Source organism: Macadamia integrifolia, unplaced genomic scaffold (genome assembly GCF_013358625.1).
Source record: "Macadamia integrifolia cultivar HAES 741 unplaced genomic scaffold, SCU_Mint_v3 scaffold690, whole genome shotgun sequence".
Taxonomy (NCBI): domain Eukaryota; kingdom Viridiplantae; phylum Streptophyta; class Magnoliopsida; order Proteales; family Proteaceae; genus Macadamia; species Macadamia integrifolia.
Window position 1 is genome coordinate 184068 of NW_024870514.1, and position 12070 is coordinate 196137.

Here is a 12070-nt window from a genome sequence, read left to right on the forward strand (position 1 = left end):
AGAGTTGGTGAATTTTTATCCACCCCAAGAACTGTCTCCCTAAAATGTTAGCCCACCTATCCTATCTTTGGTTGTTCTCCCTATAATTCACCTGATGATGCGACGAGGTGATTGGATTTTAGCATTATTCTAGTTATTCTAATGAAAACATGAGTTGTGGAATTAATCGTGCCTTAAAATTCAAACTCATGAACTCATAAAATATTTTCAATGCTAAAAGATAAGTTTTCATTCTAAAATAAAATGCCAATCCTGGAAATACAAAAGGTAAAAACAAAAAAAAATGATGATGAACATAGGGAGGGAAAAAGAAAAAGAAAAAAACAACATTTGTGTCTTGTAGGAACAACAGAACAGATCTTTAAGGATCAACATCCTCATCTATGTCATACTCAGAGCCATCCATGGAAAACATCAAGGAAGCATCAGGCACCGATTGTAGCTTTGCTAATTGCGCTGTAAGGTCCTTAATATGTGCGGCCTAATTGGAAATTTGCTTCCTTTGAGAATTGATTTGCTCCGTCTGAGAACCAACTTGCCTCATCAAAGGCAACTTTCCCATCCTAGATAGCACAAGGGATAGTCAGGATAAGGGTTAGTAATGAAAGAGAATCAAGTCAAAGAAAAGGTGGTACCCTGGAGCACATCTGCTCAGCCCTCTGATATATCTCATCACAGAGACCTTGGTGCATCCGTCGAATTTCAGCATAGGCCTCCGGCGACACCTGAAAAGTACCATGTCACCAAAAGGGAGAGAAAGAGAAATAGTATAAATAATGTTTAGGCACTTACACAGTCATACTAAATAGGCAGGTAGAGAGAAGCATCCTGATCCAGCCTACGTTCCAAAACTATCGGGACATGGGGGTTGGCCGCATCCAAATAGGACCAACCAGGAAAGCCAGGGAAGGGGATGGTGGCCATGTTATGATTGAACCCACCCGTGGCTATAGAAGACTTAGCAAAGGAGGAACTGACAACACCTGGCTGTGGCTGAGCACAAAGAGGGATCATGGGGCGTGTCCTCCATTACAGAAGCATCAAAATAATATGGAAAGAGGACTTGAAATATGGAAAGAGCACTCAAAGGACAGAACATACCATAGGACCTATAAGACTCAAGGGTAACTATCTTCCCCATCCAAGAAGACCTCATAATCCCCCGCCATAATCAAAAAATTGTCATCCCAGACTCCTTCAGCCAACTTCTTGACCTCATCCTCAGGAATAAGCTCTGGATAGTGCATATTGGTAGGGGGAAGACAAGGGGGGATGTGTCGATCACTGTTGTACCACTGAGGTGTAAAATGCTCCCCCAGATACCAGACTCATCCCTCGAGGCCTCAAAATAACACTCTCCACTGGGATAGGTAAATGGCTTGATCTATCTCTGTCGGGACCAAAAACTTAAGATGCCAAAAAGGTCACCAAGTGGCCTACAATTTCGATAAGTACGACACAAAATAAGAAGAAAACTCATAACCAAGTATGACTCACCGTAGTTATCTCATTTAGAAGTTAACAAGAAGTGATCCCCGGAGCAAGAGATCAGCCCCCCTACGTGCGACGGTTCCCCCATCTTGTGGCTACCGGAAACAAGGATGCGAGTGGATCACGCAACACAAGAAGCATGAGCCCAGATGCTCATAGAACCAAGGCTGATTTGGGAAATCAATATGATAAGTTGATAAGGATGCATGATTGATGAAAAGAAAGACACATGGACAGAAAGTTACCTAAATGATGTAGCTCGCTCCCTTGATGCCACGGTCCCTGTAGGCAAAGAGATCGAGCGTCTATAATAAATATGCATAGGCTACCCCCAGTCCAAATTATCTACCTCACCAAGGTCTCGAAAGAGGGCCACCATGCGAACATCCACTCTACCTCGAAGATCACTGAAGAGGCACTGTCCCACAGCAAATAGAAGAAAGGAGCAAACTACCTAGATGGTCTCAATAGGGTTCAGTACCCCCCCGGGATGCATCCCACTAGTAAACCACAATCTCACCAATGCAATCGACCTCTAATTCTCAAAAATGAGGATCCCAGTTAGGCTCAAAAAATCGTTTGACCCCATGGTCTGGGGCAAAATCAGGGGCCTACTGTCGAAGGGAATGCCCGTCAAGGCATAAAACCAGAAGGGAGTGATGGTAATCTTACTAACAGGAAGATGGAAGGAATGTGTATTGGGCCACCATTGCTCAATGATCCCTCTCATCAACTCAAGATCCATTTTCTTGGTCTCCAAAAGCAGCAAGTGGCATAGGTAGGTGTTGTTTACTAGGCGTGCAACCCTTGGGGAGAGTATCTTGTACCATTCTTGGACTATGTTGGGATGTCCATATCTGGCTGATGTTGGGGGCCCACCCCTAGGGGGCACCTAAAATAAATAATAATAATGAAAAATGATAATAAAAATGAATTTTAAAAAATAATAAACAAGGGAAGAACAAAGATGACTTACCCACGTGCCCCACGTAGAGTTGCAAATTTGCCTTTGGGTGCCTGTAAGTGCTTGTCCCATATACCAAATAGTGGGACACTCCCCTCCCTCAGCCAAGGGGTTGCATCCTGCTATGCCCTCAAGTATACGACCTCTGTGGGTCCTCTTCCTCAATCTCTCTACCATAAGATTCAAAAATTACAAAAAATCCCAAAAAGATTCTAAAATTGAAAAAAGGGGCTCCACCTCAAGAACATCGAAGAACTTTGAAGAATTTAAGAAAACTCGCTCAAAACTCACCTGGAAGTCAAAAACTCGGAGGTGAGAAGTGAACCAAATGAGGGGGGGCGGACAGTTTGTTACCAATATGTTCAAGAAAAAAAATCAGTGTGAATAACCCCCACCCAAAATTCAAAGTTTCAAAAAAAGAATACTATGCTTCAAAAAATTCAAATTTTCAAAAATCAAGAAACAAAAAAAAAAAAAAATCAAGAATCAAAAATAAAAAATCAAATACTATGTTTCAAAAAGTTAAATTTTCAAAAAATAAGAATAAAAAAAAAATCAAGAATCAAGAATAAAATATAAAGAGTCAAAAATCAAAAATCAAAAATCAAAAATAAAAAATCAATAATAAAAAAAAAATGAAGAATCAAGAATCAAATCTCAAGATCAAGATCAAATCATTGAACTAGCCCTAGATGGCCCAATCTCAGTGAATAGGCCCCAGAGGCCCAGTTTTATCTTCATTGGTCCAAGCGACCCCAGACCAAATTTTGCCTAGACTGGTCCGAGAGACCTAACCTAGGGAGACAAGATTAAGATACCCAACCCCATGGTCCAAGCAGCCCAAGACCAAATTTTTCCTAGACTGGTCCAAGAGACCTAACCTAGGGAGACAAGATTAAGTGACGGTAGTACATGCTTCAGGTGACAAAATGTGGTCATTCTTTTCTTTGCCCTTCTGCTGTGGTACAGGCCTGAGCTAAAGAGGGGCATTCAATAACCCAATTTTGTTACCCTCCCCCAACTATGATGACTCACGGATTGAGGACATGGCCTTTCACTTCCAACCAACAAAGATGACAACTGACTGAGGTAACCCAACCCTGAATTACTCCCTACACACCCGAAAACCCTAGAAATCCTAGAAACCCTAGGTAGAAGAAAATAAGGGTCCAATTATGACATCATGTATATGAAGGAATCTAGTCCAAAGTTACCGTACAAATAGATAGTAGTTAGAATCACGATTCCAACAACATATGGTGCATCAAAATCGGATCGTCGGATCTCCCACAATCATCACCAAAAGATATAACCCATCGAAGCCCCACATATGCACACCCCATCCCCCACACACACACCCAGCCCAATGCACACCCACCCACCATGCACACCCCAGCCTCCCCTCACACACACCTGCCTCACAACCCTGTGGCCCCACTCCATTGTCTCACGACCCTGCCCTAAGCACGCTCCCATGCCCCTTGTCCATGATCTCACACCCCATAGCCATATAGCCCCGTAACCCTTTCCCGCAACCTTCCACATGCATGCCACTGCCCCACCCTACCAAGCACCCCCGCGACTCTTGCCCACAGCCCCATGCCAGGTACGATGTTTTACCTAAAAATCCCACACCCCCCGCTTTCATACCCCGTGGCACCTCTAGCATACCCTATGCTGCTACACCCTATTGGTTGAAAAAAATCCCTTTTTCACCCATTGGTCCAAGAAATCTATAAATACCCCCCTCAACTTGAAAAATCATACTTGAGCACACTTTGCCACACTTCAGAATACCCTTCTCTCACACTTGAGAGCTCTCCTCCCCCCTCCGTAGGAGTTCTTCCCTTGCCTTGCATGGCCACTGTTTGAATTTTTAAAAGTAACCGCAAGCGTACTGATCACTGTAGCTAACGGGTCGAACACAGGAGAGCAACCACTTTATTTTTAGCTTCTTTTAGTAATGTGAAAGTGTAACGATTGATTATGGTGATCTACTTCCAACTATTGACCTAAAACAAATGCATCTAGAAACTTCCTAACCAACACATCTGGGGAAATTAGAATTAAAATTGTAATAAAAATTGAACGACCTAACGATTCGTCATCTAGGAATTTAAATACTCAAGCCACACAATTCAAAAGCAAATAACTGAAAGTAAAAGTGCTGAAATAAAAAATGCTAAAAAGTAAATAAAAGTGCAAATAAAGGGGACAAAGCTAGAGAGAGGATCACAAATAGATCTCTCTACTTAGCACAAGGGATGCACTATAAATCATATGAGCTTTCCTACTTGACCAGAGAGTTACTCTTACAAGGGTTGCTCTACTTAGCTTTAGAGGTAGGGAGGCAAAGTAAATAAGAAAAGTAAAAGGATGGTTCCATAGCCAGAGAGGGGCAAAGTCAACACATGAATCTAGCCAAGGACCTTGGGGGAAAGGGAAGCATTAAAGTAAAAATTGAAATTTAAATCCTAAATTACGAATGAATGTGTAGCAAGAAGAGGGAATAGGAAGGGGGGGGGTGAGAAGGCTTATGAAGAAGCCTACTTACTTGAACTTCAATCCTTGAACTGAAAACTTGATTGATTTGAGATACTACCAATCCTAAAAACTAGATCTGAACTAAATCAAATTTGAAATTGTTAGGCCTGGAAAAAACAAATCATGAAGAGAAAAATTGAACTTGAAAGAGATGCTCCATAGCTTGTTCTTGTCACCTAGAACTAAGCCTAGAACTAGAAATTAAAATAATTATACCTTTGAATAACTTGAATTGTATGAATGACCTGAAAAACATAAAAAAAATCTTGCATTAATAAAAAAAATTATAAAAGTGCTTGCATAAAAAAAAACTAAGAAGAAGAACTAAAGAGAGAGAGATCATAACTTAAAAAACTAGAAGAAGAAAACTAGAAAAAGAGAGGGACTAGAGAGGATGCCCTTCCCCCCCGCCTTGGTCGACCCTCTTTTATAGGAATAGGGAGAGAGGAGAAAACGATTTGGGGAAATTGGATTTCCAATTTGGTGGGGATTTGGATAATCGTGGTGATGAGGTGGAAAATAGGAATTAGGAGAAAAAGGGAGAGAAAACAGGGGAGAAAAGAGGAGAACGCCCAAGGGTGGATCCCTTGGGCGATTTTATGATGAGATGAGGTGGAGGGGAGAGAATGGAGAAAAGAGAAAAAATCTCCATGATTTTTTTTTCTTTTTTTTCCCTTTTTTTTTTAATTTTTTCTTTCCTTTTTTCCTATTTTTTCTCCTTATTTCCTTCTTTTTCTCTCACTCTCTTCAAACTTGCGCACAAACCCCCCTTACACAATTTCTACTTTCCTTGCTTTGCTGATTTGGACATCATCGAATTGAGTGGGAAGTTCCATCCATTCCCCTTGCTTTAAGTGGTAAGTAGGAGAGAGAAAATCTTCCAAAACAAATCTCCAAAAAAATAGTAGTGAGCCGGCGACCTCCTGGTGAGCAAGGGACTTTTGCACACAACTCACCCACTGCACTAGGTAGTTGTTGTTATCAAAAATGAATCTTCAATCACTCAAGAGGGATCCATCGATCCTTGTTGGTATTTGAAATATTCCATACACACTTAGAACAACTGCAAACGGGCTGGTTCTGTATCTCGGTTTAGTTATGATCCATTATTCTTTTACTAGCCCAAAAAGAATAATCACTTGTACGGGTGACCAAACAGATGTGTACTTTTAATGCAACACATCCTTCTTGCTCAAAATTTCATCCTCTTCGTAACCATGAAAAGAAACAAGACCTCTTTACGTGTAAAATTGGAGATATGGCACCCGATATTCCTTAAGGCTTTTAAAATACAAAACCTACAAAAGGAGAGTAAAACCCAAGGTAGCTCCATTCTAAATATGTAAAAATGCATGATTTACTACCTAAGATTTCACATATAAATGTGCTCATCAAAATTCCCCCACACTTAGACTTTGCTAGTCCTTGAGCAAAACAAAAAGAAAAAGAATAAAAAGCAAAAACCTAACTCACTTTTGTAGGAATCACGGATGCACTTAGCATGGGCAACAAGCCTTTAAACCCCTAAGTTACCCTAGTGGATGAGTTGTGTCTTGTGGGTGTTTTTATGAATATACTCCCAAAATTCAGAAAAGAAAAACAAATCCAACCTTGTCTAAAGGTAAGGGCTATACCGATCTGAAGCAAAGATAATTCCTCTTACACTTGATCTAGGGACCCCCACACTTGAATTTTTATTACCCCATATCAATTCCAGACACATGTATATTTCTTAATTCGGAACTCACCTTGTCTCTTTCAAAACCTCCTTATCTTAAGGCAAAAGCACTTGTAAAGTAATAGGGAACAAAGGACTAATCATCCAAACATGTTACCAAGGCATTGATGACATTTGCACATACTTTCCTACTGTGTGATTTTTTTTTTTCATAATAAACTCTATTCTTCTCCACTACTGTTGGCTTGAATGACATGGTGTAGCAAGCACCAGACACCCAAGTTACTTTGTAGCTTCGCTTTTTGCATATACCCAACATAGACAGTGATTCCAGAGTTCTTTCAGAAATTTCTTCCCTAAAAGTTTTGATCAAGACACTGCGCTTCCTGAGGCGCAATGCCCTGTTTAGTTCTAAGGAAATCAACTCTTACTTTTCATTTTATATCACTTTCCACACTTCATTTAAAATTGTGTATTTGTTAATACGTGCCAATCTAAAAAAGAATCTCAACTTCAAATCAAGAGTACAAGGACCCCACAGACTTACATATGGTCCAGCACCGTAAAACAAGGGTCTCTTATTTTTCAAAAGAGAGTCCCACCTCAAGACATAGGCTTGTTTCTTTCTTCTCAATAGGGTTTTTATATGTTCAAGATGGGTACCATAATCAAAATTATTACTTTCATACATCAAGCAACTGAATGGTATGATCATGAGCCAAAAACCAAAGTAGGACTTCATCCTTGGCAAGCTCAAAAACAAAAAGAAAAAACAAACACCAACAAAGGAGAAAAAAAAAGCAATAAGAAAAAGACACTGATTTTCATCCCCCACACTTAAGTCATGTAATGTCCTCAATGCATGGAAAGAATTAAAGCAGAGACAATGCAAGGGGATCATACCTGGTTAAAATTTAGTCATCAGTGTAAAGAGGTTCATGGAGATCCATGACCTCTTCACTAGCAGCAGTATGAAAAGGAACGGTTTTAAACGCTGACCATTAACCTTCGAAATTACCCCTATTCCTTGATTCAAAATCTCCACAGCCCTATAGGGATATATATTATGGACAATGAACGGACCATCCCATTTGTATCTAAGCTTATTAGGAAAAAGGTGCAACCAAGAGTTGTACAATAAGACCTTATCACCAATTGTAAAAGATTTACGTAGAATATGCTTATCATGGAAGGCTTTGCTCTTTTTCTTGTAAATCCTAGAACTTTCATAAGCATCATTCCTAAGTTCCTTCAACTCGGATAGTTAGAGCCTACAATGAATACCGCATTAGACAAATCAAAGTTGAGTTTCTTGATGGTAAATGACATGCTTTTCCATAGACCAGACGGTAGGGAGACTGACCAAGGTCGGTCTTGAATGTAGCCTGATGGGCCCACAAGACATCAATTAGCCTAAGGGACCAATCCATATGGTTGGGATTAATAGTTTCTCTAGGATTTGTTTGATCTGCCTATTAGACACCTCCACTTGGCCACTAGTTTGAGGATGATAAGGGATAGCTAAGTTATGGGTGATCCCATACTTTTTCATCAAGGCCTCAAAAGGTCGATTACAAAAATTAGTAATACCCCTATCACTAATTATAGCACGTGGTGTATCAAAATGGGAAAAGATTTTTTCTTAGATTTACAAGGTATGACATTTATCTATTTAGAAACATAATCAACGGCCAAAAGTATGTACAAATTCCCAAAATAATTAGGGAATGGTCCCATAAAATCGATGCCCCACACATCAAAGATCTCAACTAGCAAAATAGGGTTGAGGGGTATCATGTTCCTCTTATTGATACGACCAAAAGACTGGTAGGTGGGACAAACCTTGTAAAAATTAAAAGCATCTCTAAAAAGAGTGGGCCAATAAAATTCGTATTGGAGAACCTTTGCGGAAGTCTTCTTAGGTTGAAGGTGTCTACCACATCCATGATCATGGCAAAAAGATAAAATTGAGTGCTGCTTATGATCTGGCACACAATGTCTTATAATTTGGTCAGGATAGACTTTAAAAGGATAAGGATTGTCTCGAAAGAAATGCTTAACTTATGAAAGGAATCGATATCTATCTTGGGTGGACCAGTGATCTGGAGTCATACCCGAAACTAAGAAGTTGACAATGTCAGAATACCATGGTTCACTGAACACTACAAATAACTGTTCTTCTGAAAAATTCTCGTTGACTGGAGAATCGACAGTCAAGGAATTGGGAAGCTGGGATAAATGGTTTGCAACTAGGTTTTCAATGCCTTTCTTATCCCTAATTTCCAAATTAAACTCTTGTAAAAGTAAAATCCACCTAATGAGATGGGCTTTGGCATCCTTCTTCTAAATTAGGTATCTAAGAGCAAAATGATCAGTGTACACCACCATATGTGACCCAATTAACTAAGACCGAAACTTTTCTAGTGTAAACCCAACAGCTAAAAATTATTTTTCAGTGGTTGTATAGTTGAGTTGTGCATAATTTAGGGTCCTACTAGCATAGTAAATGACAGTGGATAGCTTATTATTCCTTTGACCCTGGACCGACTCCTATGGAAAAATCTGAAGCATCACACATCATTTCAAAAGGTTCAGTCCAAACAAGTGGTTGAACAATGAGTGCATTAGTTAACTCCTTCTTAAGTTGCTTGAAGGATTCTAAGCACTCTTTAGAAAACTCAAAAGTTTGATCTTTGACAAGTAGTGTAGTGAGATGTCAGACTAACTGACTAAAGTTCTTAATAAACCTTCTGTAGAAACCAGCATGGCCCAAAAAAGACCAGAGGTCCTTAACAAATTGGGGATGTGATAAATTATCAATTAAATCCACTTTGGCCCTATCTACCTTAATTCCCTCATTGGATACTACATGGCCTAAAACAATATAGATTTAATCATAAAATGGCTTTTCTCCGAATTCAAAACCAAAATTCTTCGATATGCACCTTTTTAAAAATAGGGAAAGATGGTGAAGACACTCAGGATAGGTATTCCCATGAATCAAATAGTCATCCATAAATACCTCTTAGAATTTTTTGACCATGTCAGAAAAGATACTCATCATGCATCGTTGGAACATAGCAAGGGCACTACAAAGCCCAAAGGGCATACGCCTATAAATTCCGTACGGGCATATAAAAGTGGTTTTATGTTGGTCATCTAAAGCAATTCGGATCTGGTTATAGCTAAAATATCCATCAAGAAAACAATAGTATTCATGTCCAGCTAACCTCTCTAATATCTAGTCAATGAATGGCTAGGGGAAGTGGTCCTTCCAGGTTGCCGCATTAAGTTTCATGTAGTCTATGCACACTCTCCACCCTATTTGGACATGGGTTGGAATTAGTTCATTATTGGCATTGGGAACTACAGTAACACCAGACTTCTTGGGCACCACGTGAATTTGGCTTATCCATTGGCTATCAGAAATAGGATAAATTACTCCACGATCCAAGCACTTTAGGATCTCTTTCATAATGGCTTCCATCATTACAGGGTTAGCTCTTCTTTGAGGTTTCGCGGATGGTTTGAAATCCTCCGTAAGATGTATATGATGTTGCACAATAGAAGGACTTATACCCTTGATATCAGTTATGGTCCATCCTAGGGCTTTCTTATTGTCTTTTAACACTTTGAGTAATTCCTCTTCCTGGCTAAAAGTCAAATCTGAAGTAATTTTTACAGGAAGAGTCTGGTCAGGCCCTAGGAAGATATACCTCAAATTAGAAGGCAACTCCTTAAGATCTAGCTTAGGAGGCTCAACTATAAAAGGTTTGGAAATGGAATTGGAAAGGGGTCCTAAGGGCTCCACATGTGTGTGAAGACTCAAGACTTTAGAAAAAAAAATTTCACTATCATCATCCAACTCATCCATATACTCTTGGAATTCTGAATCAAAATCAATATCAAAGTTGGTAATTAAATCATCAGAAAAGTCTAGATAATCCTCAAGCATATTGATCACTTCTTCCATATGTGGTTGCTTGCCTATCCTAAACATGTGAAGCTCAGCAGTTTGGTTGCCAAAAGATAACCTTAGGAAACTATTTTGGTAATTGATTAATGCATTATTGGTAGCCAGGAATGGTCTTCCTAGAATTATTGGGATCTCATCCTTGGTTGAGAAGGGCTTGGTATCTAACACAATGAAATCAACCTGAAAAATAAATTCTCCCACCTTAAGTAAGACATCCTCAACCATCCCTTTAGGTATCTTAACAAACCTATTTGCCAACTGGGGAGTAGTTCCAGTGGCTTTCAATTCTCCCAATCCCAGATGCTTATACACATGGTAAGGCAAAAGATTCATACTTGCGCCAAGGTCAAGTAAAGCATGCTCAATGTAGGTGTTTTCTATAACACAAGCTATGGTAGGGCTCCCTGGATCCTTATACTTGGTGGCTATAGGCTGAGTAATTATGGAACTAATGTTACTTGCCAAGAAAGCCATTTTGGGCACACTAGTGATACATTTGTGAGTGGACAAATCTTTCAGGACCTTTACATAGGCGGGGATCTGGGATATGGCATCAAAAAGAGGGATGTTCACTTCTATCTTTTTGAATACTTATAAAATTTTATCCATGGAAGCAAACTTCTTTTTGTTTTCCAAGTGATTAGGGAAGGGGACAGGAGGAACTTAAGGATTGTTAGGGATTTGCCATTTTTCAGAAGAATCATTTTTGGTTTCCTCAACCAAATCATCTTTAGTTTCAGAAGAATCTTTAGGTTCATCAAACAAACCTGGAACAAGAGGCACACTTATGTCCTCAACAGAAGGAGTGTTAACAGGAGTAATAGATGGGGGAGATTTAAGAATACTTTGTTGGTACTCTCGGCAACTCCTAAGGGCATAAACATTATGATATTGGTTGGAGGGCCCTTGTTGGGTCTAACCTTGTTCCACATTCAGTGATGCATTAGTGGGTGCTTGTGAACTAACAGTCTGATGCCTAGGGTTAGGCTCTGGTTGACTGGGCAATGTTCCTTTCTCCCTCTTACGCAAAATTGAAACAATTTAGGTGAGTTCTTTCGTAAGATTTTGATGGCTTGTCATGAGAAGGGCCATATTCTTTTCCAAATCACTTACTCTGCTTGCCTCTCTACTGTTGAAGAACCTAAGGGGTTGCTAATAAGATGATAGGAGAGAAGGCTTAGGCAAACTAGCCTGAGGGCCTACATCAGGGCTAGGAAAAGGATTTGGGGCAAAAGATTGTTGTGCAAAGGGAGGCCTTTGGGGTCTAGATTGACCTTGATTATGGAATTTAAGAGGCCCTGCTTGGTTGCCCTAGTTCTAGGAGAAATTTGGGTGATTTCTCCACCCTGGATTGTAAGTGTTATTATATAGATTACTCTGATAAAGGCATTAACACTTTCATTGGAAATGCCCCCAG

At 39.8% G+C, this 12070-nt stretch overlaps 1 long non-coding RNA gene across 1 annotated transcript; it reads right to left on the minus strand.

Annotated features, from left to right (window-relative positions):
* Positions 1–211: 211 nt before the first annotated feature.
* LOC122069719 lies at positions 212–5069 on the minus strand. The gene is made up of 3 exons (XR_006137521.1): positions 5010–5069; positions 636–725; positions 212–563 (listed from the first exon to the last, which is right to left on the minus strand). It is a non-coding gene; the product is annotated as an uncharacterized LOC122069719 (long non-coding RNA).
* Positions 5070–12070: the final 7001 nt, after the last annotated feature.